The 23,893-nt window shown below is 51.6% G+C and overlaps 1 long non-coding RNA gene across 1 annotated transcript; it reads left to right on the forward strand.

The window, feature by feature from the left end:
* The first annotated feature begins 568 nt into the window (after positions 1-568).
* LOC129144840 (uncharacterized) lies at positions 569-9,643 on the forward strand. The gene is made up of 3 exons (XR_008549555.1): positions 569-667; positions 4,720-4,843; positions 9,544-9,643. It is a non-coding gene; the product is annotated as an uncharacterized LOC129144840 (long non-coding RNA).
* Positions 9,644-23,893: the final 14,250 nt, after the last annotated feature.

A 23,893-nucleotide genomic window follows, 5' to 3' on the forward strand; every position in this document is an offset into this window, starting at 1 on the left:
CATCCGGTCTATGGGACATGGTTATGGCTACCCTAGCAGACTAACATAATGGGTTGGGCTATTTCTGCTCCTCACAGTCTCAATTTCCTTGTTAAGATGTGGAGACACCATGTGAGGGAAGAAAGACAGGCTAGGATCATAGTTTCTGCATATAGGGATAATCATGGTGGCTGAGGCATTCCCAGGGTGGACCTAGCATGTGGCCTTTCCCAGCTGCACCAGCACTTTTCTCCCACAGTCCCCGGAGGGCATGTCCAGCTCTTTCAACACTGCTCCCACCTAGGAGGTGCTTTGCTGCTGCTTTGCTCTGTCCAGTTCTGCCTCTGATCAGGAGCTTGGCCCTGGTGCATGTAAGAGATTCAGATTCTCAGTGAGTTGGCTCATTAGTCACTTCCGGGAATGCCCCCTGGGGGGTATTCCCCCAGGCAAGTCCTCTCAAGCTACCTCTAGCTCCAGAGGGCATGATCTTGTTCATGCTTTTTTTTTTTTTTGTTCATGTCTTTCCAGCTGAATTAGGATATGGACTGACACTGGATCTGGACAGCTTTGCACAGTTCAAGGTGAGGCACACAGTGCAAGCTTAGCAAGTGTCACTTCTGCTCTTACAAAGATGGAGGCACCTACTTAGGGCAAATGGCTGAACAGAGGCCCTCTCGTTCCATCTCAGGTTGGTGTGACAAATCTGGGCCCACAGCGAGAACTTGCTCCCCTCCCAGATATCTTTGCACTTTCTCCAGATATCCAGCACAGAGACCAGCCCCCCTTTTCCACCTTACTGAATATATACGTGTGTGTGTGTGTGTGTGTGTGTGTGTGTGTGTGTATAGATATACGAATCTGTGGAGTCTAGGGTCAGGTCAGCTGGGAGTGGGGGCGCCTCTGGCCATCTTCCTGATTCTAATCAAGATCAGATGCCTCTTGCTTCTACCTCTAATTGTCCCCAAATTAAAACTAATCACTTGCAAATCAGAAAAAAAAAAAAAGATTGCCATTAGCTTTGGTGAGTCTGAGGCTGTGGGGCACAGCAGGGCACACTGAGAGGGCCTGAGGGTGCTGGACTGTGCTAGGAGAGGGCTTGATCTGCTCCATTGTATGTGCAAACATGCACATGTGTGTGTGTGTATGTGTGTGTACAAGAGCCATACCAGTGTCAGCCATACAAGAACATGTCAGTGCTGGGGGATCTTTCAGCACTTTCTCCTGAGCTTGCCTGAATGTAAGAATCAGCCACTGGAGCAAACAGAAAAATAGCAAACAGATTCTAGGGCAGGACCCCAAATTTATACAATCAAAATTTCCAGGGGAGAGACCTGGTGATCTGTATGTTTATCAAGCATCCCAGGCATCATCATCGCAGAAGTCTGTAAGATACAGTGCAAAGCAGGAAGGATTAGGAGATGCTAAAGGGGCTGTGACCTGCATGGCATAAGGTGGTATGGCTGAGAGTGAATGAGGAAGCACCCAGGTCCTAGAACAGCATCTAGCACACACAGGTGCCAAGTCTACAAAGAGATGAATGAATGAGATGAATGAGAGGGCGCAAGAGCCATGGTGGATACAGGTAGCTGGTGGAGATCCTAGGGGCCATATAGTCCATGAGCAAAAGGCCAGGGATGATCTATGCAGAGTGACTCCCCAACCTAGACCTCCAGGCCCACCAGAGTGGTGTGACCTATGGGGCAAAGGCCCCTGGAGTGGAAGCTCTCCACTCAGGGTGAGTGACGAAGGCTCTGCTAGGCAAAAGAGATGCCTGGTGTCAGTCCCACTCTTCCTTGGCTAATGGGCGAAACTGACCAAGGCAAGCACGTCATCTCTGCTCTCTGAGGCTGTTTTGCCATTGGCAAAATGGAATTATTAACCATGCAGCAGGAGGGGTGTTGAAGTGGGAAAAAAATCTGTCTTGAGAAAGAATATTGTTTAATTTTGATACTCAGTGTTAGCTAGGGTTTTAAGAACTGGGGCATTCACATGCCCTACTATCAGAGGGTAAACTGGGTAAGTTTTCTAGAAAGCAATGTCAAAATATGATTTAAAGGCCTGGAAACTGTTCATGCTCCTTGGCATAGTAACTCCCTTCTCTGGGAATCTAATAGCAGAAATCTGCTCAAAGCTCTATATAGAAAGATAGTCACTGCAATGCTAGATTTACTGGTAATTAGAAGCAACCTGGATGTCTAGAAAAAGAGTATGGTGAAATAAAAGCAAGTGCCTAAGAATGGATACAGGCAGTCGATAAAGATCAAATTTTCAAAAAATATTTACTCAGATGGGAAAATGTTCACAAAATAGTTTGAGCCAAACAAAGCAGGGTGCAAAAGGGACTATATGGCATGATACCAATTTTATATGAAATAGGTAGATGCTGAGAGGAAATGCACCCAAGTGCTAATGGTGATTATCTTGGGGTGGGGGGTGGGGGGAAATCAAGGGTGATTGTTATTTTTTACTTTATGCTTTTATGTATTTCCCAGTTTCCTGCAATGAACCTGGATTGTTTGTAAAATTAGAAAGGAAACAATAAATGTCATTAAAAATGAAGGAAAGTATTTGAAGCTATTCCAAGAATTTAAAAAAAAATAAAAAACAAGAGAAAGGAAATTATCAAAAGAAAGAACCTGTATGGTTTTAAGGCATACAAATTTACATTCAAATCCCAGCTCTGATAATTCTGGGCTGTGTGACCTTGGGCAAGTTACTTACCCTCTCTGAGCTTCAATTTTCATGCCCTTACAACAAGGATCATAAGCCTATCTCATAGGACTAAATAAGCAAATTGCCTGCTTTAGGCTCTGGTACTGAGTCGGTGTTCAGTGTTCAGTCATTCATGCAACTTACTGGTTATTTAGTTGTCAGAGAAGGAAAGTGCTGACCTGGTTTTTGGGTTTGTTTTTTTTTTGTTATTGTTGTTTTTTGCTTTGTTTTGTAGCACTTCCTACATTGTTTAGCTCAGGGCAGGGCCTCTGTCAAAGTCTGTCAAGTTAAATAGGACAAGTACAGACATGACAGACGCATGAAGCAGAGAGTCCTAAGAACCTCAAAAGTAGCTCAAAAGCTGGAAGTAGTTGTTGGGGCCCCTGGGATTCAATCCACTGGAGTAGTGGTTAGAAGCTTTGCCCCTATCCCACTGTGTGACCTTGGACAGTTTCCTCACCTCTCTAGGCCTGAGTTTTCTCATCTGGAAGAAGAGGATAATTCCTATCTTGCCTGTCACAGAGGAGCCTAGGGATGGACAGGGATTCCAAGGGCTTCTGGTCTAGGCAGGGCAGCTGCGTAAAGGAAGGTGACAGCGGACCCAGCAGTCCTCAAGCACTGCCCTCTCCACCCTCTAGGGCGGGGCCTCTGTGTATTGCTCAGACATTTGGTCTTGCACAAAGATACTGGAGCCAGCAGAGACTAACACCCAGTTCTGCTCATCAAGTCTGACCAGTATGGGGCTGTTTCTGTCTTCTTCCAAGCTGACAGAGATGCCCCTGTATAGGTTGGTCTATACCCCCATCCCCCCACGCCCAGGCTGAAGCTGTGAGAAGTCCAGAAGCCCAATGGAGGAATGGATTCCTTAAGCCTGGGACCTGAGAAAGATATCCACCCCACCCTGTCCCTGGTGTACCTTCCTCCTCCATCAGTTCCCTATGCCCCTTCATAAAGCAGGGCTGTGTCCCCCCATCACCCTGAGGCTCCCCTTCCCTGTGTGCCTGCAGCCTGAATTCCAGGGCCAGGACTTGTATCCAGTGAATATGCAATAACTAACCACTCTCCTGGTGGGTGGTGGGTGCGGAGAAGGGCACTGAATCCACCAGCAGCCCCTGCCCCCAAGGCTCTGGCTGGCTTCCTTGGAGGCAGTAAATCCCGGTGAGGCAGCTTCCCGGTAGAGCCTACTCCCACCCTCTCCCTGACTGGAACATAATGTTGTAGCACAGGAGCTTTGGGGAGGAGCTAGCAGGAGGGGCCCCTCCCCACTGGGCCCTAAATCCCCCTCCCAAGAGGCCTCCTGCCAGCTCACTCCCAGCAACACTGCTGATTGGCTGGGTCAATCCCTGCCCTCTGCTTGGGATCTTCCTTTCTCCTGGCTTAGGGAAGTTCGGGTCTCTTCCACACACTTTAAAGAGAAAACCAAGGGCCTCCTCTAAATGGCTCTGCCATTTATTAGCTGTGTGATGTTGGGCGAGCAGCTTAGCAGTCCTTCACCTCAGTTTCCTAAAAGGTAAAATGAGGTGGCAGCTGCCCCTCTTTCTCTGGGTTTTCCTGAAAAGGAAAGGTACAGGCTAAGATGGCCTGTGCAGCGCTTCCACCATGCCTGGCACACAGGTAGCCCTCTTTAAAGGTTAGCTATTGTTTGGGTGTTCTTATCATTAGCACTGAGTGGGTCCCCACACAGCCTCCTAAGTTGGGCCCAGAGATCCTTTGAGACACAGTGACAGCTCCCCTCCCTGATACATATGAACCCCAACTCTCACCTTCTCGACACCGACTGACCTGGCCCTCAGGGCAGGGCCCTGTTGCTGTCTTTACCTCCCTGGCTCCCAGCCACAGAGTCACGAATGAATGAAAGAATGATAGGGGCGGCCCTGGGAGGTTGTGCTTGCTAACACACATGCACACACACACATTCACCGCTCACACGCTCACACAGGCACACACCCGCACAAACAGTCCTCCTCCTGCAGGCACCCCCTGGCTGGGACACCTGTCCTAATCTGGCCACTCCTTTTGTTCCCTCAGCCTAAACTCCTTCCTGCAGCCACAGCAGACATTGCCGCTCAGTCGCCACCTCTCATCTTTGAGAATAAGGGAGGAAATCAGGGTTGCAGGTGGAGGAAGAGAAGAGGGGGAGCAGTGAATATTGGTGAGTGAAAGAATGAACCAACCTCAGCTAATCTGGGGGCTAGGAATGCTCCCTGACAGCACTAGGGGGCAAAGTAGATAGACCCCAGGAGAAAGCAGGGCTCTTGTTTCCTGGCTTCCGGCTGGTTGCAGGGGCACCTCCACGGAGGCCCTCAGAGCCTCACTCTCAGAGGGAAGTGATGGCAAGGGCAGAGTGAGGACTGGTTTCCTGGCCCCAAGAGGCCAGCCAGGCCAGGGTCACTCATTCCCCTCCAGACTGCTCTCGTGGGATGCTGTAGCTACACATGAACTGGGGCTGTGGAGCCTTGGGTCCAGGCTGGAGGGGGTAATGAGAAGGGGATGCCTGGGAGGAAGTGATGTCACCCTCTTGGGGGCAGGGACCTCAAGATGTAGAAGTCACGGGCCTCCCTGGTGGCACAGGGGGTTAAGACACAACCTATGAAGCTCTCCACAGCCACTGCAGTGCGGGTTTGATCCTGTTATAGGACGATGTTGGGCGCCAAGCTGTTATAGGACAGCCCCGATATTGAACGGGTTTCTGGCTGTGGGTCCTCACCCGCGCGGTTAAAAGGGACTTATGAATACTCCACTACAGACACACACAAAAGGTTAATAAAAGGTTTATTTACAAGGGAAAAGGAAATAAGGAAAATGTACAACTCAGGGAGAAAATAGGGAAATAAAGTCTTTAATGCGTCCTACCCGATCCGCCGACCCGGAAACCCAAAGTCACTCAGAGCTGGCCGGACACTGCTAGCTGGCGGAGAGCCAAAATGGGGGACCCCCAAATCCCACGTGTCTGGCTTTATACCAACCTGGCTGCTTAACCCCACCCTCAGGTCCCAGCCACCTTCCCTTGGGTGGTGATGGGATTTGGAGTTCCCAGTGTCTTTGGCTTTGGCCTGGGGTGGGGGTGGAGTCCACAAAGCCTGTGTGGAATTAGCTTTAGGACATCCTTTTCCCCTAACAATCCCAGCTACCCACATGGTGCAGCAGACCTCTCTGGACTCGCCCACTGCTCCCCTCAGCAGTGTATTTCGGTCTGTTTGCCTGTTCCCCATCCTCCACACCTCTGGCCTGTACCCCAGTTCTTATATGCATAAATAAATAAAAATCTTTAAAAAAAATTTATCTTTGGGAAAAAAAAAAAAAAGATGTAGAAGTCGTGACAGCAGCCCTAGGAGGGGAACCTGGGGAATACACTCAGGGCTCCTGGGGAGAGAAGCCCAGGACAGAAGTGCTATCAGCTGTGGGGTCTGACGCCCTGCCAAGGGATGCCCCTGGTGCCTGTTGTGTGAGCTGGCCCTAGGTGTCTGTCCATTAGTCTTTCTGCATCTGGGATCTCAGGATTGGGGCCAAGGCTCAAACAGGCTTGTGAGGATAAAAAGACCTTGTATTTCCAGGCCGCATCCCTTACCCCTGGAACAGCTCCTGAAAACTCATAGGGGACCCCCATCCTCCCCACTGTCCCCAGCAACAACTGACCCTAGAGCACAGTCTGCCCAGATTAATGGCCTGATATAAAATCTTATTATGTGGAAAGGTCAGGAAGGGGATTCAGAGATGGAGGAATAGGAGTCAGGAGGTTTGTCTGTCACCACGCCTGGAGTCTACCAGTGGCTGTGAGGCTTGAGACAGTAGGAATCTGTTGGAATGGCTCCTTTGCTCTTAGAGGACTAATGGACACTCCCCGCCTGATCCAGGCCTCATGAGGCAGAGGGCTCTGCACTCCAGCCAGCCCTGTGGGAGCCCTAAGCTTCTCCAGACAATTAACCTCCTGTGGGGCCCTGTTCCTTGGATTTCAGGAAGACTGTGAGCAAATTGGGGAAGTGGGCCATGGAACCACACTGATGTGCTGTTGGGAAGGGCCTTCTGGAGACAAAGGCCTGCCTCTGCCAGCCCAGTCCTCCACCAGCACAAATGCTGGGGGCAGGGAAGAGGGGAGGCAGCAGCCTGCAGGGAGGTGGGCCTGGACCCTCCCACAGGGCCACATCAAACACTCGGCCTGGAAAGCAGGCCTGACCGCCTCTGCTGGCCTGCCTAACCCCCATCTGCTGCAGGCTACAGGGAGGGTTGGGGGGAGGTAGAGAGAAAGAGGGAAAAGAAGACAAGGATGAGGAAGCTGGTTGGGGGAGGGTGATAAAAGGAGAGAAAGAGAGGTGGAAGAAGGAGACAGAAAACAGGAGGTGAGAGTGGAGAGGGAGAAAGCAGGTAGGCGACACCATTCTGGTGGGGTGGCCAGTAGGATAGAAGGGTGAGGAGGAAGAGGTGGGGGGGGAGGGGAAGTAAGAGTAGGAGGGTGCCTAGGTTTGGGAGTGGTCCAGGGCTTTGGGGCTGTGCAAACCCTTTCAGCACTGGCCTGAGAGCTAAGTGAGCTGCAGCAGGAGCAGCGGGGGAGGGGCTGTTCTCTGAGTTACACTAAATGACTAATGTGCATTATCCTAATTATAGCGGAGCAAGCTGAGCCTTCCCACTGGCGCAGCCGCCTGCATCTCCTAATAAACAATTAGCTGCAAACAACGGAAAAAGAAAGAGTGTGTGGAAAAAAAAAAAAAAAAGAGTGTGTGTATGTGTGTGTGTGTGTATGTGTGTGTGTGAGAGAGAGAGAGAGAGAGAGAGAGAGAGGCCTATAGTGGGTGGGGGTAGATTTGGAAATGGGCCTTAGGAGGGGGAGCTCTGGGGACAGCCGGGAAACCATGTCACCCCTCTAGCCCATGAAGCCCCTGGGCAACAGCAGGTCCCCAAAGGGGGAGGAGGGGCCAGCAGGGCCCCAGCTCCTATTTAGAGGCTGCCTGGGGATCTTGAGGTCCAGGCTGTGTCACACCTGTATGTCCAACCCCGGGGCAAATAGCATCTCTGTTTTTGCTCATGAAGGAACCACAGCTCAGGGGTCTAAGAGACTCTAGCACCCAAGGACACACACATAGCAGGGACTAGGCTCCTCGGCCTGGCCCTCCTGATTTCCCTGACCCTGGGCTCATTTCCCAGAACACTGGACGGAGCCTGGAAGTGGGACCAGATATATCGAGCAACTGAACTAGGTTTCTAGACCTGAAAGCAGCTGGGCGTGCCTGTGAACATAGGGCTTTCTTGTGGGACACAGTGCACTGTTGACTAAGGGATTCCCCCACCTGAGGGCAGGTGAGTCCTCTGCTGGTCTCCATTTTAACTGAGGCCTAGGGAAGAAAAGGGATTTGTCCTGGAGATTTGGTGGCAGAGTGAATTTGGAACTCAGATGCTGGCCCCAAAGTGGGGCAGCCGGGACTGCACTGCACACCTGGGTCATGTGAGGTGAGCCCCCCTCAGGAAGTCTCCTGTTGGGGAGGAGAGAGTGAAGCAACCTGCTTAGGAGCACATTCCATGCAGGGTTGGGGTGTCTGGCTCTGGAAAAGGAGCCCATATTGTCCCGAGGTGTTGAGCCTGCTTCGTGCAGTTTCCCTGACTCAGTTACAAGTGATCTCAAGTTTTCATGGGACTCTTCAGTGGGCCCAGCTCAGGCCAGGCCGTGGGAAGCCTTGAGAACCGGGCGCTTGGGAAAGGGAGGCCTCAGGCTGCAAGGTGCGTGTGCCTTGTGGGATGGCATAGACTTGGGGACTAGGGCTCTGTGCCCTGTGAGGGGTGATCTGGACTTTGGTCAACCACATATGGAATGTGGAGTACCAACTTGTCCTGGTTTGCTCAGGCCTGTCACACACTTAATGCTGAAAGTCCCTCACCCCCACCCCAGCAGACTGGGACAGTGGGAGCCAGAAGAAGGCTAACAACCCCTTCGCTTTCTGGCCCAGTTGGTGATGGGACCTAAACAAGAGAATTGTAAGGTACACAGATGACTATGAGGCTTGGGCCAGTTTCCCAAGTAGGGAGGTGGGAGATGGGAGGCTCTGGAGGGTGAGATCTGTCTGTCAGTTGGGGACAGACTCAGAGGATCAAAATCATGGCCTCAGATTCAAGTTCCTGATCTTTGAGCCTCAACTTCCTCAACATACCCTCCTTCACATGGGTGTTGTAAAGAGCAAATGTGGGAATTCCCTCTCCCCAACCCATGGAGCCCTCCCTGATTGGCTCTGCCCTGCTCTAAGGGCCCCTAAAAGCCTGGGCCCTACTGTTCCTAGTCTCTCTTGGCACTGCAGTGATTGGCTAGAAGTTGTCTGGCTGATGCTCCACTGGCATCTCTAAATCAGTGCTGGAAAGGGGACTTCAAACCACACAATTATTGATGAAAAGACTGAGGTTCAGAGAAGGAAAAATCCTGTTCAAGATCTCACAGCTCCCTCTTCCCTCATGTTACCCATTTTGCCTCTTTGCAGCTCGTTCCTCTTCTCCATGGGGTGTTTCCCTTCACCCTTCCCCATTTAATATTCCCATAAGTTTTCTTCCTCTCATAGTGTCTGGAATTATCTGCCCCTTCCTGCTCTTGAGCCATCTCCTCCTACTCCTCAACCCCTATCTCTGGCCATGTCCCCCCTGTCACCTGTGCCTTTGCACCCTCTGTTCCCTCTGTCTGCTGTGCTATTCCTCACGTACTCTGCCTGGCAGGAGTCAATTCTCTGACTTCTCTCAGGTGACACCTCCCCTAGGAAGCCTCCTTTGACCATCCCTAAGCTGGTTTCTAGCACTGACTTCTGAGGTGCTCAGATCCATCATTCTGCACTTTTTCTCTGTATCACAATTAATCAATTTGCATATTTTGTTTTCTTTCAGACCAAAGTCTTGCTGAGGGCAGGGACCAGTCCTTTACCATGCAACCTGATTACCTAGTACAATACTAGGACTTGTAACCAATACTCAATAAAGGTATCCAACAAATAAATATTTATTCAGCCCCTTCTGTGTTCAAGCCACTGCTGGGAACTGCCAGGGAGACAAAGATAAAGAAGACAGTTTCTGCCCTTAAGGAATTTACCGGCTAACAGGGAGACCAGACAAGTACATAAATAACCACAGTAAAAGGTAGGAAGTGCTGTGAGGTTTGGAGGAGAGGGAGGCTCCCTGGGTGTTCTAAGAGGCAGATGCCTGCACCAGAAACTTGTGGAGGTGGAGAAGAGATTTGAGCAGTAGGGTCTTGAAGAACAGGTGGAAATTCAACAGCAGACAGGGAATGATTTGATCTAGGCAGGGTGAAGGGCCTTTCAGGTGAAGAGTCAGTGGCAAGTGGGGCCAGGGATTGAATTCAGCTTTGGACTGCAGGGTGCATAACAGGGAGAGATGCGACTGGATGGATAGGGTGGCACCAGGGGGTGGGGGAAAGGGCTTCAGATGCCAGGTGGAGGTGTCTGGATGTTCTCCTATGGTTTTTCAGACTGTGCTCCTTGGAGGTGAGGGATCACAGGGATCCAGAGCAGCTTTCATAGTCATAGATTTCCACAGTCTTTCCCTCAAATAATAAAGAGCCTCTAGGCCTTTAAAAGTGTGCCTGTCAGGCCTTGGGTGACAGGGAGCAACAGGGAGCCACAACTGAAAGATGCCATGAGGTGGTACCTGATTTTGACCCCTGCCTCCCTGATCCCCTCCCTCACCACATGCACTTGGACAGCAGGGTGGATGTGGGGAAGATAGAAGAAGCTATTGCTTCGTGGGGCGGATACATAGTGTGAGAAGCAAGTTCTATAATTAATTTCCTGGGCTTATGTTATCTCAACAGCCTGTCAGGGTGATGGAGCCCAGCTGGAGCGGAAAGGGATCGCTGCCCTAGGCTCAGCTCCTGGAAGCCTGAGGTGAAGGGACAGGAGCCCTGGCAGGTGCCTCCCACCAAATTCTACCTCACCCAGCAGGCTGGCCCTTTCTGCTCACAGTTGTATTCCTTGCTCTCCTTCTCCCATGCCCATTTGACTCCACTTGAGTCCACCTCATTCCCTTTCTCATATTTCTTCCCCTCCTCTGCCTTACCCAAGCAGAGCAGGTGGGGAGGTGTCTCTTCCGGGCCACATGCAGAACTCAGCATGGATGATGCCCAGAAAACCCCCATATTCCACACCTAGGACCTACTCTCCATACTTCTGCTCACTGTGATTCACCCACCATTTAAAAAGATCCTGAAATCCCGCCTCCCTCAGGAGGCCTGTCTGGATTGCTGTAGAGCCAGGCTAGTCAAGGGATCCTTATCTTTTCTGTCAAGGGGCTGAGTTGAGACTGAATCTGAAGCTGAGGCCACACTGCGGGAGGCTCATGATTGATGGAATGACGTCGGCTGTGAGTGTGGGATGGGGAAATAGCGGCTTGCTTCTCCAGGAGATCTTGACTTTACTCCGAGCATTAGATGGGGTATTCAACTAGACATTTTTGAGGTTCCCTATAGCTCTGAAAGAGGCCACATAAGAGCAGATGTTATTCTCTTCAAAGCTCAGGCCACCTGCTCCCTCCTCTTTGCTGAAAAGATGCTCTAACTCGTGTGTGGTCAGGATGCCCACAGCTGGGTCTCTCTCCGGTTCTCATTTCTGAGAGGAAGTGACAGGAGACAGAGAACAGAGTGACATTCCCAACTGTTCTTTGCTGACTCCTAGTTGAGGGCAGGTGGAAAGTCCTGATCTGAAGGTCAGCGTTTTAATGTTGTGAGTGCAGATGTGCTAAATGCTAATTCCATCTTGGGGTGCGCAATTAACAACACTAACAACACTGCCATTGTTGAGCTCCCATGTGCCAAGTGCTTTATGTATTCTACCTTCCATTCTCCCACGAGACTGTGCATCCATTATTCCAGTTTTATACAGAGGACGCTGCAGCCTAGCCACATCCAAGGTCGCAGCTAATAGATGAAGGATCTGGAATTCAAACCCAGGTGTGGCCAGAACCAAAGCTTTCACAGGCATCCTGGGGAAGAGATCTGTTGGCTGTCCCAGAAAGGTCAGCTGTCCTTCCCAGGACAACTACAGTCCCCCCACCTGAGCACCTGTCCCCTCACATCCTTGTCTGCCTACCCTGTGGTCTGTGGCCACTTGGGGATGTGGGCAATGACTGATCTCTGTATCTCCAGCCCCTGAGGGACACAGTGTTTCCCCTGAACATTGGTTGAACTAGGAGCAGTGAATTTGGGGGAGGAAGATGTGGAACTGAAAATGAGTTGGTAATTTCTTAGCATAAGTCAGACCTGCATAGCAATAAAAGGCTGTCTCATGGGATAGTGAGCTCCCTGTCCCTGGAAGGATCCAAGCCCCCTGAGGCTGATCAATGTCCATCAGGGACATGGCACAGGGACTTCTGCACAGGCAGACAGTGGGCCTGGAAGATCTTCCAACTGTGAGATTCTGTGAGCTGCCGTTCTTAGAAACTGCCTACTATGTGGAAGGTGGAGGAGAGGAAGAAGGCAAAGAAAGAACAGAGGGTTGGAGTGAGCAGGAAATACCGAGGTGGAAGTACTGAGGAGGGCCCCTGTGCTGTCTTGCTAGCCAGGGAGGTGCAGCCAGAGAGGGCAGATGGGGTTGCGGTAGAGAAACTCAAAGAACATGTCTGCCTGTGGGGTACGGCATGAAAGCATGTGGCTCACTGGCCCCAGCACAGATGGCCAGTCCTTCCCCCAGGCCAGGGTCCCCAGCATTAACTAAGGTCTGGGCACCCCTTTCCCAGGGACCTGCCCCCAGAAGTTCCTGAGGGTGAAGAAGGAGCAGGGCTGGGAGGCAGAACAAACCTTGGGCCCTGAGCACGCATGTCTGCTTTCTGCTCTGCCAGCCCTGGCTGTGTGGTGGGGCACATCCCGTGCCCTCCCCGGGCCTCCCCTTCTGGCTCTGACTCTGGACCACTCTCTCCCCATGGGGACGATGGAATTATTGGCATAACACAGCCAATAACTGTATGTGCCGGGTCAGACACATGCCTGCCACGGCCTGATGGTGGGTATATTTGGGGGAGGCTGGATCAATGGGGTCTGCTCTGGATGGAGGAAGGACCCTTAGAGATAGCAGTTGGCTTAGAAGGGGTCACCCCTCCAGCCCAATCCCACCCACAGAGGTGAGGATGATGCTACGCACTTCTGAGCCTCTGATTCCAAAAGGAGACCTTCCAGGTCCAGCTCAGAGGAGCTATGTGGTTCTGGGTTGAGTTGAGCCTCGCTCATCATACAGTTCATGCTTGGAGGGCCCCAATTGCCCGTGTGACAGTCAGGGACAAGGGACCTGAGTCTGCTCACTTAGGGCTTCACGGCTGATTACAGCAGGAAGTGCAGCAACTCGTTAGGCAGAGGAGGAAGGCATGTCCCCCTCAGTGCTGCCTAAGCATCCACTGCCCCCCCCCCGCCCCCCGGGCTCCGGCGGGCGTCAGGGTCAGACGGCAGAGGTCTGCCAGCTTAGGTTCTGGACTAGATAACTGCTTCTTTCCAGCTGTGTGACCCTGAGCAGTTGCTTGACTTCCCTGAGCCTCAGCCACTTGTTCCTTAAAGTGCTGACAACGGCCACAGACACTTCGTGGGGCTGCCGTGAGGATAAAACGTCAGTGCTTCTAACAGAGCCTGGCACAGAATAAGTGTTCGGTAATAAATGTGAGTGATTGCTATTAATAATAAAGCATTCTCATTAGGCTTAGGACTTTATCTTCCCCAGAATGCATTCCATTTTTCCCCCCATCCTTCAAGGGCTTTCCGTGTGCCAGGAAAAGAGAGAGGTCATGATTGGTCTCTGAGGGGGCAGACCCACGGGCAGCTGGTCACAATGCTCTGCAGACGCCTGGGGCGCCCAGCTCACCCCTTGGCTGACAGTGAGTAGGAGTGTGTCAGGGAGAGCAAGGGGCTGGGGCATGAGGATGGCGCCTGGGCGGCGGGGGGTGGGGTGGGGAAAGGAGATCAGAGAGATGGGTGATGACACAGGAGCATGGCGATGGCAGATTCTGGGGGCCTTGGACTGCCCTGTGAGCAGCTCAGAGGATTCCACCTATGCACAGGAATGGGAGATGGAGCTATTAAAGGCAAAGCAGGTGGTAGTGAGGAGGCCAGATTTCATTTTGAAATGAAAGGTGGTCTGCAGGAGAGAGCCTGGGCCAGGCAGTGTTTCAGGGGAGAGATTGCGGGGGGGGGGGGGGATGTCTGAGTGAGGGGAGGTGGTGGTGGCGAGGAAGCAGTCTCTTCTGAGAAGCACATAGTCCAGGGCCTATCTGCCTGTGCCTAATGCCGGCTCCACACTTACCAGAAGCTGTGTGGCCCTGGGCAAGTTACCACCCTCTCTGGAACTGTATCCTTGCCAGCCAAGTGGAGACAGCACTGGTACCCACTCAAAGGGTTGTGAGGATTAAACAAGCTACTACTGTGTGCAAAGCCCTTAGAGAAATGCCTGGTATTGGGTAAGCACCGGTAAGTGCCGACTAAGCTGTTGTTACTTGAAAGCCAAGACTCCAAGGCCAGTTGCAGGGGGAGGAGGTGGGAAAGGGAGACCTGGCTGGCAGGCAGCTCTCCCACTTTGGCCTCTGGGTGGAAGGAGGACAGTGCCACTGAGTGAGGCAAGGGGACAGGAAGGGCCCACTGGTGGGGGGCCATGGCAAGGAAGCCACGGGCTATCCAAAGGAGACAGTGTCTGTGTGGCCAGGTCTGGGGCTTGGGGCTCTGAGCACGGCTGCGACAGTGCATGGGGAGGCCTCCACAGGGCCCCACAGCACAGGGCTGTGCATGCTGAAGAGGAGCCACAGTGAGGCTGAGACAGCAGAGCAAGCAGCATGGGACACCCCTGGGAAAGAGCTGGTCAGGGAAGTGTGCCCACAGCACACCCAGGGAAGTATGGCCCTGGAGGGCTCTCTCCAGGGTCCAGGTCCGGCCCACTGGGTGTCACCACCACCATCACTGTGTGCCCTGTTTGCTGGCAGAACAGCACACATCTTCTCTTCCTGGCACTTGGCATGGCATGGAGGTTTAGTTAAAAAGATCATGGGAGGAACATCTAGCTGAGCCTGGGAGGCACAGCCTCCTGTGCTTGCTCCAGAGCACAAAGACCCATGTCCTACAGGGCCTGCTCCACGGTGGCATTTCTGTCCCTTCAAGAAGATGGTGTTCTTTCCTTGGCTAGGAGGTCAGTCAAAGACAATTGATTGGCTTTTCTCTGAAGATATCAATTTTTGTGCCTGACTCCTTTTTCTTATGTAAGGTAGAATCTGAGGAGGCGAGGAAGTGTTTTCCAAACTGTGTTCCTAGGATCCCCTCAGGGGACCCTGACAGCACAGTTTCTCTGGGGCCAACTACAAAACAAATGCCTTGAGGAACTGTAGAGTCCAGGAGTACAGGACCAGGGCTCCCATCCTGTGTCTTGCACTTGGAGGACTCATGTCGCTCATCTATGGAAGGGGGATCAACCCTGCCTGAGGGATCTCAGAGGCAGCTGCAGGCACAACAGCTGTGGACACCCTTGGGCAGTGCAGTGGGGAGGGTCACAAGGTTCAGGAAAGTCCCCAGCCTGGGGCTTTGGGATGGGGGTGGGGGGGGGAGAGAGGAAGCTTATAGCCTAGGATTGCCTCCTCTCACTTCCTTCCTCGGAGGCCCCACAGGGGCCTGAGCCATTACAGGGAAGGGACTTCAAGTCGACAAAGACAAATTGGCTTAATTGACCCAAATTAGCAGCAGGAAGGGCCCGATGGCCCAGCTGCTGGTACATTTAATCACTGTCACCCTGTGTGGTCATGGACAGCCCCCCTCCCTCAAGGCCATCGGGGTCATCTCCCCTGTGAATGGCTGCCTCTCTGGAGTCCTCTGTCAATAAGAAGCAGGGCTGGAATGCTGGGGACAAAGACAGCCTCTGGCTGGAGGTCAGGGTGCTCTGTAGACCTGAGCCTGCTTTCAGGAGAGAGCCTGGTCTGGGGTGGGACAGACCCTAGGTGGTGAAGGTCCCAAACCCTTCATTCTAAACTCAAGGGCCACCATTTGGCAAGTGAGGGATGCACTAGGGCTAAAAAGTGGGCAAGCTGACCTTTGAATCTCCTGGGAAACACTCAGGGAAGGGCGGCTCTATCCAGCTCCAGATGTGCTACGACACCGGATGGTCAAATCAGGGTCTTCTTGAAAACTTTGGATGGTGTGACCCAAAGCCCTCTTTGGTCTCCTATAACACTCCCCAGGATTCCTGTCAGCTGTTACAGCCTAAACTCCACACTAGGAGATGGCAGGACGGTCATCCGGTTCCCTTCCGGTTTCTCTCTGTTCCCTGGTGGGCACAATGCCTTCCCCTCCCACAAGAAGCACTGATAGAGCATCCACTGTGACCAGGCCTGGGTCTGGGGACTGCCTATCAGCTGCTCCCTTGACCTCATGGCCTCCCCTTCACAGTTTCCTTCTGCGGCTGCTTCTGTCTTTTTTCTGCTTGGAGTCTTTGATCTGCCAGAGCTGCCCTTGCATGCTTGGCCTGTGAAAAATTCTCTGGCACTTCATGGCTCCATCCTGGCTCCCCAGCTCTGCCTAGGCCACATAGCAGTTCTAGCCCTTCCTGTCCCCATTCTGCCTGCCCTGGACACATCAGTCCTTCTTACTGGCTGTTCCCTGCTGCTTGTCTCCTCTCCATCACTCTGGTTCTCCTCTTCTTCCTTTCTGCCATCTCCTCAGATGTCCCAGGGGGTTCAGTCTAGGTGCTGACATTACTCCCCCATTCCTGGAACAGTCCACATGAGATTCATTGAGAACAGAAAACATCTCTCTCTCTCTCTCTCTCTCTCTCTCTCTCTCTCTCTCTCTCTCAGTTACTCACTTGTAAGTGGGCTACTTATCAAAAGTTCATAGGAAATTAGCCATTAGAACTTGGAGACACATGGTAATACCTTTGGCTATAGAAATAATATGAACAATAGCATTACATTCTCTGGCTAGTCCACCAAACAGCTTTTACCTGTAATTCATTCAATAATTATGTATTGAACACTTACATTGTGTATAATGAGACTAAACAGTGTTTCTAAGAGTATTACCTTGAATTCTGGGTCCTGGAATAGAGAATTAAATGTGTGAGAGAGAAAGGAGATAGAAATTTTTTAAAAGATTCTTTTTAAATTGTTTAAAAAGAGGCCAAGTTCCTCTTCCACACCCTTTCTACACTTCTCCCTTGGTTGCCTCTCCTTACCTGGGGCCCCAGCATAGGGGGACCCCCGGAGGCCTGGCCCAACCCTAGGGAGTTTTATAAAATGCAGCTCCCAACACCCTGCCCAGCCCTCCTAACTCAGAAGGTCTGCCTGGGCCCTGAGAAGTGAGTCTTGCCCCACGCCCATATGACTAGGAAACCCTGCACCAGAGTGAGTCTCCATCTCTGCTTCCTTGTGGAATCACCTGCGAGCCCAGGTTGCACCCCAGATGAGTGCAATCAGAATTCTAGGACTGGCACTCAATGCACCAATATCTATTTAAAAAAAAAAAAAAAAAAAAAAAACCTCCTTTAAAGAACTGCCAAGACCAGGAATTTCTGCCTGAGTTGTTCTATTTCTCGCAAAAATTTTCCCTTTCCCTACACCTGAATCCACAGAGCACCAAAACACATACCAGCCCCCCCGTCCTTCCTCCTACCCTCTGCACTGCACAGAACACCCTCAGCTGTTCACTTTGTGGACGTCACCAATGAGGTTTTTACACCCTAACCTAAAAGCCCCAGCGCAGGGGTCACCATCACACAAACTCCCCTGACGGTGAGGACAGTTTGCCCTCGATGCCCACAGAACTGACCACTGGCCCTAGGACAGTGCATGGTCACGTGGACACCTGTGTTGGGTGTGCCTTATGCAGACTTCTAGAAAATGCTTCTAATGTGAGCAATTCATCATCCCTGCTCTGATTCACCCTCCATACTCTTGATGGAGAAACCCCCATCTTTGTTTTTGAGGAGACCCAAAAGCCCCAGGAACTTCACCCCTGCCCCTTCTTAAAAGTTTTTGCCTAAGGCTGTCAATGCTCCACTCAGCTGCCTCTCTGTCTCTCCTTGAAACATGTCTGGGCCTCGACTGTGACACTTATTTCCATCTGCCTGGACTTGAGAGAGCAAGAGTCTGTGGGTTCTGGGATGGGGCGTCCACATTGTGGCTCCGGAAAGTCTGCTTGGACTGACTCCTTGAGGCTGGGAGCCAGAGCCTGTGCTGTGGCTGCAGGGCAGGACAGGGTGACCCTACACCTCTTCCAGCTGGGGTGTCAGCTGAAAGTTTAGGAACCTCTAAAATACCAGGCAGGGGCTGGTCCCAGTCTGGGTGCCTCTGGCGGAGGAAGGTGATTTCACATTTGTAACAATTATTCACTTAATTGGGTTCCAATTAAATCCGAAAGGAAACGGAGGGTTGTGTCTGTGTTCTCCTCCCTCCTCCTGCACATCAAAGGGAGTACAGGGAGGATGACAAACCGGCTTTATCTCATCTGGAACAATCCTGCCTTCTGCAGGGACTGGCAGGGCTGGCTGGGGTTGGCCCCACCTGCTGCCTTGCCTTCTGAGCCGCTGTCTTGCCAGCGTTCTAATCAGAGGCTGGGTTCAATTGAGGACCCTAGGGGTGCTGGGTGCCCAGGTAAGAGCCAGTGCTTCTCATGGGCTTCACCCCGCCCCACTGGAAAGCCAAGTAGAATGCCAGGGAACAGGGAGCAGAGAGGTGAAGAGAGCCCCCCTCACCCCCATCAAGCAACCCATGGCAGAGTAGAAGGGCCTTGGGTATGGATTGGGTGGACTTGTCAGCTGAATTCATTGGGGGGTGTCTCCAGGGTTGCCACAGGGTAATAGGGGAAAGTGGGGAACCACCACTATTCTCTATTCAACCAGCAGTTCTGCTTTGATCTGCATCTTATACTATCTGAACTATATAGACTACATATTATATGTTATAATGAATTATCTATCATATATATCATATAGTTTCCCTGGTCAAAAAGAGAAAATCATTGAGTTTAATTCTGTCACATCTGAGAAATGGAAACTGAGGCTCAGAAAGGAAAAGGAACTTGCTCAAGGTCATACCGCCATTTTAGGGGCTAGTGGCTAAAACAAAAGCCCCCAGTAGCCAGGAGATAGTAGAGTTCCAAGGGTATGAAATGAAGAAGGGTCACTGGGGGGAGGTTATAGCTGAGAGGGGGGACCAGGCTAGGGTCTCATAGTGACATTTCCTTAGAGATGGTGGAGCCCTACCTCTGCTGACCTCTGCCTCCCCCTGCCCCACACTAAAAAGAGGCCAGGAGGTCATGATGGTGACCAGGGGCTGAGGCTGAGTTCAAGTTTATGGGGGATGTTGCCCGACCCTGCCCTTTGGCTAGATGCCCTAACCCAGGGAAAACCTGTCCATGTCTGGAGCAGGAACTGATGACAGGAGTGCCTCAAAGGGAACAACTCTGCAGGGTACATGTCTAGCCAGTGTCTGGCACACAGTAGATATTCAAGAAAGCTTTATAGAATGAATCAATGAATGATAGCTTGATTAACTCAACAGAATAGATCCCAGTGTAGGAATTAGGATCCAGATTTCTACTTTGGAGTGAATGAAATGAGGCTCTGTAAAATGACTGGTTGCAGAAAAAGGAAAATTTGAATCAGGGGTTTCTGAGTGATCCCCATGGTTGTGCCCAGAGAGAGTCCTCTGTCTGAGACGACAGGCATAGTCTTTCGTGGGGAAGGCCTTCATCTGATAAAAGAGGCACAGTCTTTTCTGGAGGAACCCCAAACTGAAGAGGGGGGCACAGCTCTCCCAGAGGAGAGTCCTCTGTCTGATGGGGGTTGTGGGAGAGGAAAGACAGCCCTGAGGAGCTCTCTGTCTGCTGGGGGCAGCACCCTGACTCTAGCAGCTTCCTGACCTGGGTGGGGAGGGGGAGGCAAATCTGGGTCTCATGGGCAAACCGCTCCTGCTTCCCGGGCTGAGCCGAGGGGCCATGTGTCTGAGTGCCCAGCAGAAAGGAGCTGGGAGCTGCGGCCAGGCAGGAGAGCCATCGACATTCTGGTCAGGCAGCCAGCCGCTGAGTTATTATTATTTCTTTTTTTCTTTCTTTTTTTTTTTTTTTTGGAGCTACTTAGAGCAATTTACAGAAATCATTTAGGGGCCGTTTAGGGAGAAGAGAAAAGATGGAGACTTTTAAAGGCAGGGCCTGGGGATGGTTTTATGCAGATCAGCTTTGCAGGGATCTGGAGAGGGAAAATCTAGATTCTGAAGGGTGTTGGGGGTGGGGGGTGCTGCAAGGCTCTGGTCTGACAAACCAGGCTGTCAGACTGGGAGGCAGCAGGCAGGGATCGATGAAAAGAGATGGGTGGGGAACGTTTGTTGAGGAGAGGGCTGAGACACCGGGAAGAGGGAAACTGGCACCAGTGGACGAGCTACCGTGCCTCAGCTTGCCCTGTTGTAACTGGGGCGCCTGCATGGGTGAGCTTACAGCACTGGGACCAAGGTGGATGGGTGTGACCCTTCCTCTATGACATTGGGGTCTGGAGGAGGGCCTTGGGCTCTAGAACCACAGAGTCAGGAGGTTAAGGGCTTGGGGTGGGGTTGCAGAATGTAAGACAGTTTCTGGAACCAGGGTTCCACTCTCCTTCTTTCTGTTGACCTGAGCTAGTCACCTCCCCTTTCCTAGCCTAAGCTTCCTTATCTATATAATGGGGACCAAGATTACCAATTTCACATATGAGAATTACCTATGAAAATTTGATAAAGTGTGATAAGGTGAGTGGTAGCCACTTCTGAACTGCCAAGGGCGCCACACTTGCTAATCATGGTGAAGGATGGTGGGGAACCCTCAGATATTCCCAGCTCTCCCACCCACACCCCAGGAAGGAGCGATTGCTCTTGTAAATCGAGACAAGACATAACTGACCCTAACTGGGCTGGGATCAGAGGCCTGAGCCGGATATCTGGGGAATGCAGGCTGTGTGTGTGTATGTGTGTGCGTGCGTGCATGTGCACACTCGAGTGTGCATGCATATGTGGGTATAATGTGGGAGGGAGAGCAGTGGGATCCTACAGAAGGGACTGTAAGGAAAATAAGCCTCTCTATTCCCAACCAAGCACACATTTAGCAAACATTCCCTATGGCTCCATTTCATGCTGTCTGTGATGTGATTATCAGAGAAGGGATCCGGTTGCTTTGTGTAAACATCAGGTCTGCCTAGGCACATCTCCTAGAGTCCACCCCTGGGGATGCTGGGGCGACGGGTGCCCCATTTGTGACCAACCAGCTTCCTCCAGTGATTGCTGGTCATGTTACGCAGCCCCCTAACACCTTCATGCAAAATGTCTGAAGACACGATCACAAGTCCGCTGGAGTGGGTCTCAGGGAGCAGGGACTGCTGTGTGAGCTGGGCTAAGATCTTTCCCCTTCTGGACCTTACTCTGGATTGGCCTGAACTCCCATCTTGCTCCCCTGACCCAAGTTTCTTTGACTTTAAGTATCTTCCTGTGCTGAGCAACCCCTCAGTGACACAGTCCAGAGAGGGCTTCAGAGTGCAAACCAGCTTTCAGTGCATTCTACAGGCACTAGTGGAGTTCCAGCCACACACGGGGCACTGGTAAGAAGATCCATACCTGTTTCTCTGCTCTTCGACTACTACAGGAATATGGGGGTAAAATAGCATCTCCTGTCTAGTACCCAGGTAATACTGGGCTCTTTACATGCATGAGTTCATTGAATCCCCATGATGTAAAAGGCAGGTTATCAGCCCCTTTTACAGAGAGGAACACTGAGGCTTAGGGAACAGAAGTGCCCCCCCCAAGGTTGGTGACAGCTGAGGTTCTCTAACTCTGGGCTGTACTCTTTCCAGAATACTGCAGCAGCTGGGTAGGCAAGGCTCCGGACAAAATGGTCACTCCATGGTGCAGCTGGAACAAAACTCAGCAGTTCACATAGATTTTGGCAGTGGTTGCTGCAAAATGACAGGAAGCCACATCTGTCCTCTCCAAAGTCCAGGTGAGGCCAGTGTCTGTTCTGCACCTCAGCCACATGGGCATTGTTTATGCTGCAAATATTTGCATCCTTGTCCACATCAGCTGGTGACAGTTTGTGCATTGCTGCAAGTTCAGTGTTTGTCATAGTGTTTAGTGTGGAGTAGGGTTTAAAAATATGCACTGGGGCCTCCCTGGTGGCTCAGGGGTTAAGGTCTCAGTGCTATCAAGCAATCGCCAGTCACTGAGGCATAAGTTCAATCCCTGGCCAGGGAGCTAACCCACATAGCGCAGCAGACCTCTCCTGTCTTGCTCGCTAATTCCCTCAGCGGTGTATTTCAGTGGATCTGCTTGTTCTGCTCCCTACTCTGTCTCTGGTGAATCCTTTCACCACCCCCCACACCTTTGGCCTATACCCCGGTTCTTGTACGCATAAATAAACAAAAATAAATTAAAAAATAAAAACAAGCACTGAATGAAATCCTAGCTACCATTTACTGAGCACTGACTACAAACCAGGCACTGCTCCAAGCACATTACATGTATCAATTTGTTTATTATAACAACCTTAAGAAGAAAATACTCTGATCATCCCATTTTATAGATGCAAAAACTGAGCCACAGAGCAGTAACTTAAATCCCAAGACCATAAAGTAGGATATGATAGACGAGTTTATGAATGAATGAATGAATCTTCCCCTCTGGTGCCTACCACCCCTTTTAGCTCCCAGATCTCACTTCCTAGTGGCCCCCTTGTTGGAAAGGGTGAGGGGAGGGGAAGGGGCAATCTTTTGGCTTACTCATTCCACAAATCTGTACTGAGCATCTCCTCTGTGCCAGGCGAGGGTCCAGGTGCTGAGAGTACAGCAGTGAACTAAAGAGTATGCCCCCTGCTCTAAGGGGCTTCCGTCCTAATGGCTCGTCTCAGTGTGTGCACAAGAAGACATACAGCTACACAGTCTATCAGGTGAAAGAAATGGAGCAGGGTGAGGGGCCAGAGGGAAGCAGACAGGGCTTTTTTGGATGGGGGGTGGTCACTCTGTCAAGGTGCATTTGACTGGGACCTGCGGGAGGCAGGGGAATGAGTCATGCTTGTTTAGGGGAAAGGCCAGGCAGAGCGGCAGGGGCAGCGAGGCTCATGTCTGAGGCTTGGGGCCTGGCATTCTGGAGCCAAGCAGGTGAGAAGGGAAGACAGGGTCAGAGGCGGTGTCACGGAAAGGATGAGATTATGCCGACCTAGCAGCTGGCGGGAGGACTCTGGCTTACACTGGCAGCGAGGCAGAGGGTTCTGAGCAAGAAGTGACATGATGGGACCTGTGGTATAAGGCTCTCCTGGCACGGGGAGGAGGAAAGTGGCCCTGCGAGGCAGGTGGGAACTGCTGCTTCTGCTGGACGAAGCCTCCTGGCCAGGTCTCAGGCAGGGCTGAGCAGACACTCAGAACAAGGGCTGTCACCAGTCCCCAGAGCAGAAGTGCTGAGGGAATTAGGATGGAGTGGGGAGGGGCACAAACACCTCCTCCCCTCTGAGGAAGTACTTGCTGGGGGAGCGGCTCCCCCTGCCTATCTCGGAAGGCTGCCACTCTCCAAGTGCGGGGCTACTGAGGGCTGCCAGGGGGAAGCTGGAATTGAGATGTGCTGCTGCACGTGCAAACTGCTCAGGGGATTTCGAAGATTTAAAACAAAAAGAAAAAACAAGAATATAAAATACCTCATTAATCATATTTATACTGATTTACATGTTGAAATGCAAATCTTTGGGGTATATTGGTTAAAATACATCCCTGTTTCTTTTTACCATTTCTCATGGGATAACTAGAAATATTTAAATTACATAAATCTAATATGCAGGGCTGCTACATTTCTGGTCGGACAGCACAGAAACCTTGATCTCTAACAGAGGGAGGGGGAGAAAGGATTTGTCCCAGGGGTGCACTGTTGGCTGAGACTGGCCATGGAGAGAGAAGACCCAGGAGGGGAAGAAGGTGCTGAGCAGAGGAGGGGCCCTCTGTGTTGCTCCTGGTGACTCCTAAGGGCTCCGGATGAATAATAACAAAAGGTTACAACAACCCCATACCAAGTCCTGTCTGTGCCAGGGGACTGTCACCCTAACCCCCAAGCCCCTACAAGATGGGTTTGCTTTTCTTCCTATTGTTTGCAGGCGAGGGGGCTGAGATTAAGGAGTGAGCACAAGAGGCAGTTCTAAGGTCTGAGACTTGGACAGCTTTTAGGCTGCAGGGTGCCTCAGAGTTAGTGTTTTAGGGAGGCCTGGGAGCTTGTCAGA

Source organism: Talpa occidentalis, unplaced genomic scaffold (genome assembly GCF_014898055.3).
Source record: "Talpa occidentalis isolate TD23 unplaced genomic scaffold, MPIMG_talOcc4v2.1 talOcc4.7, whole genome shotgun sequence".
In the NCBI taxonomy this organism is placed as follows: domain Eukaryota; kingdom Metazoa; phylum Chordata; class Mammalia; order Eulipotyphla; family Talpidae; genus Talpa; species Talpa occidentalis.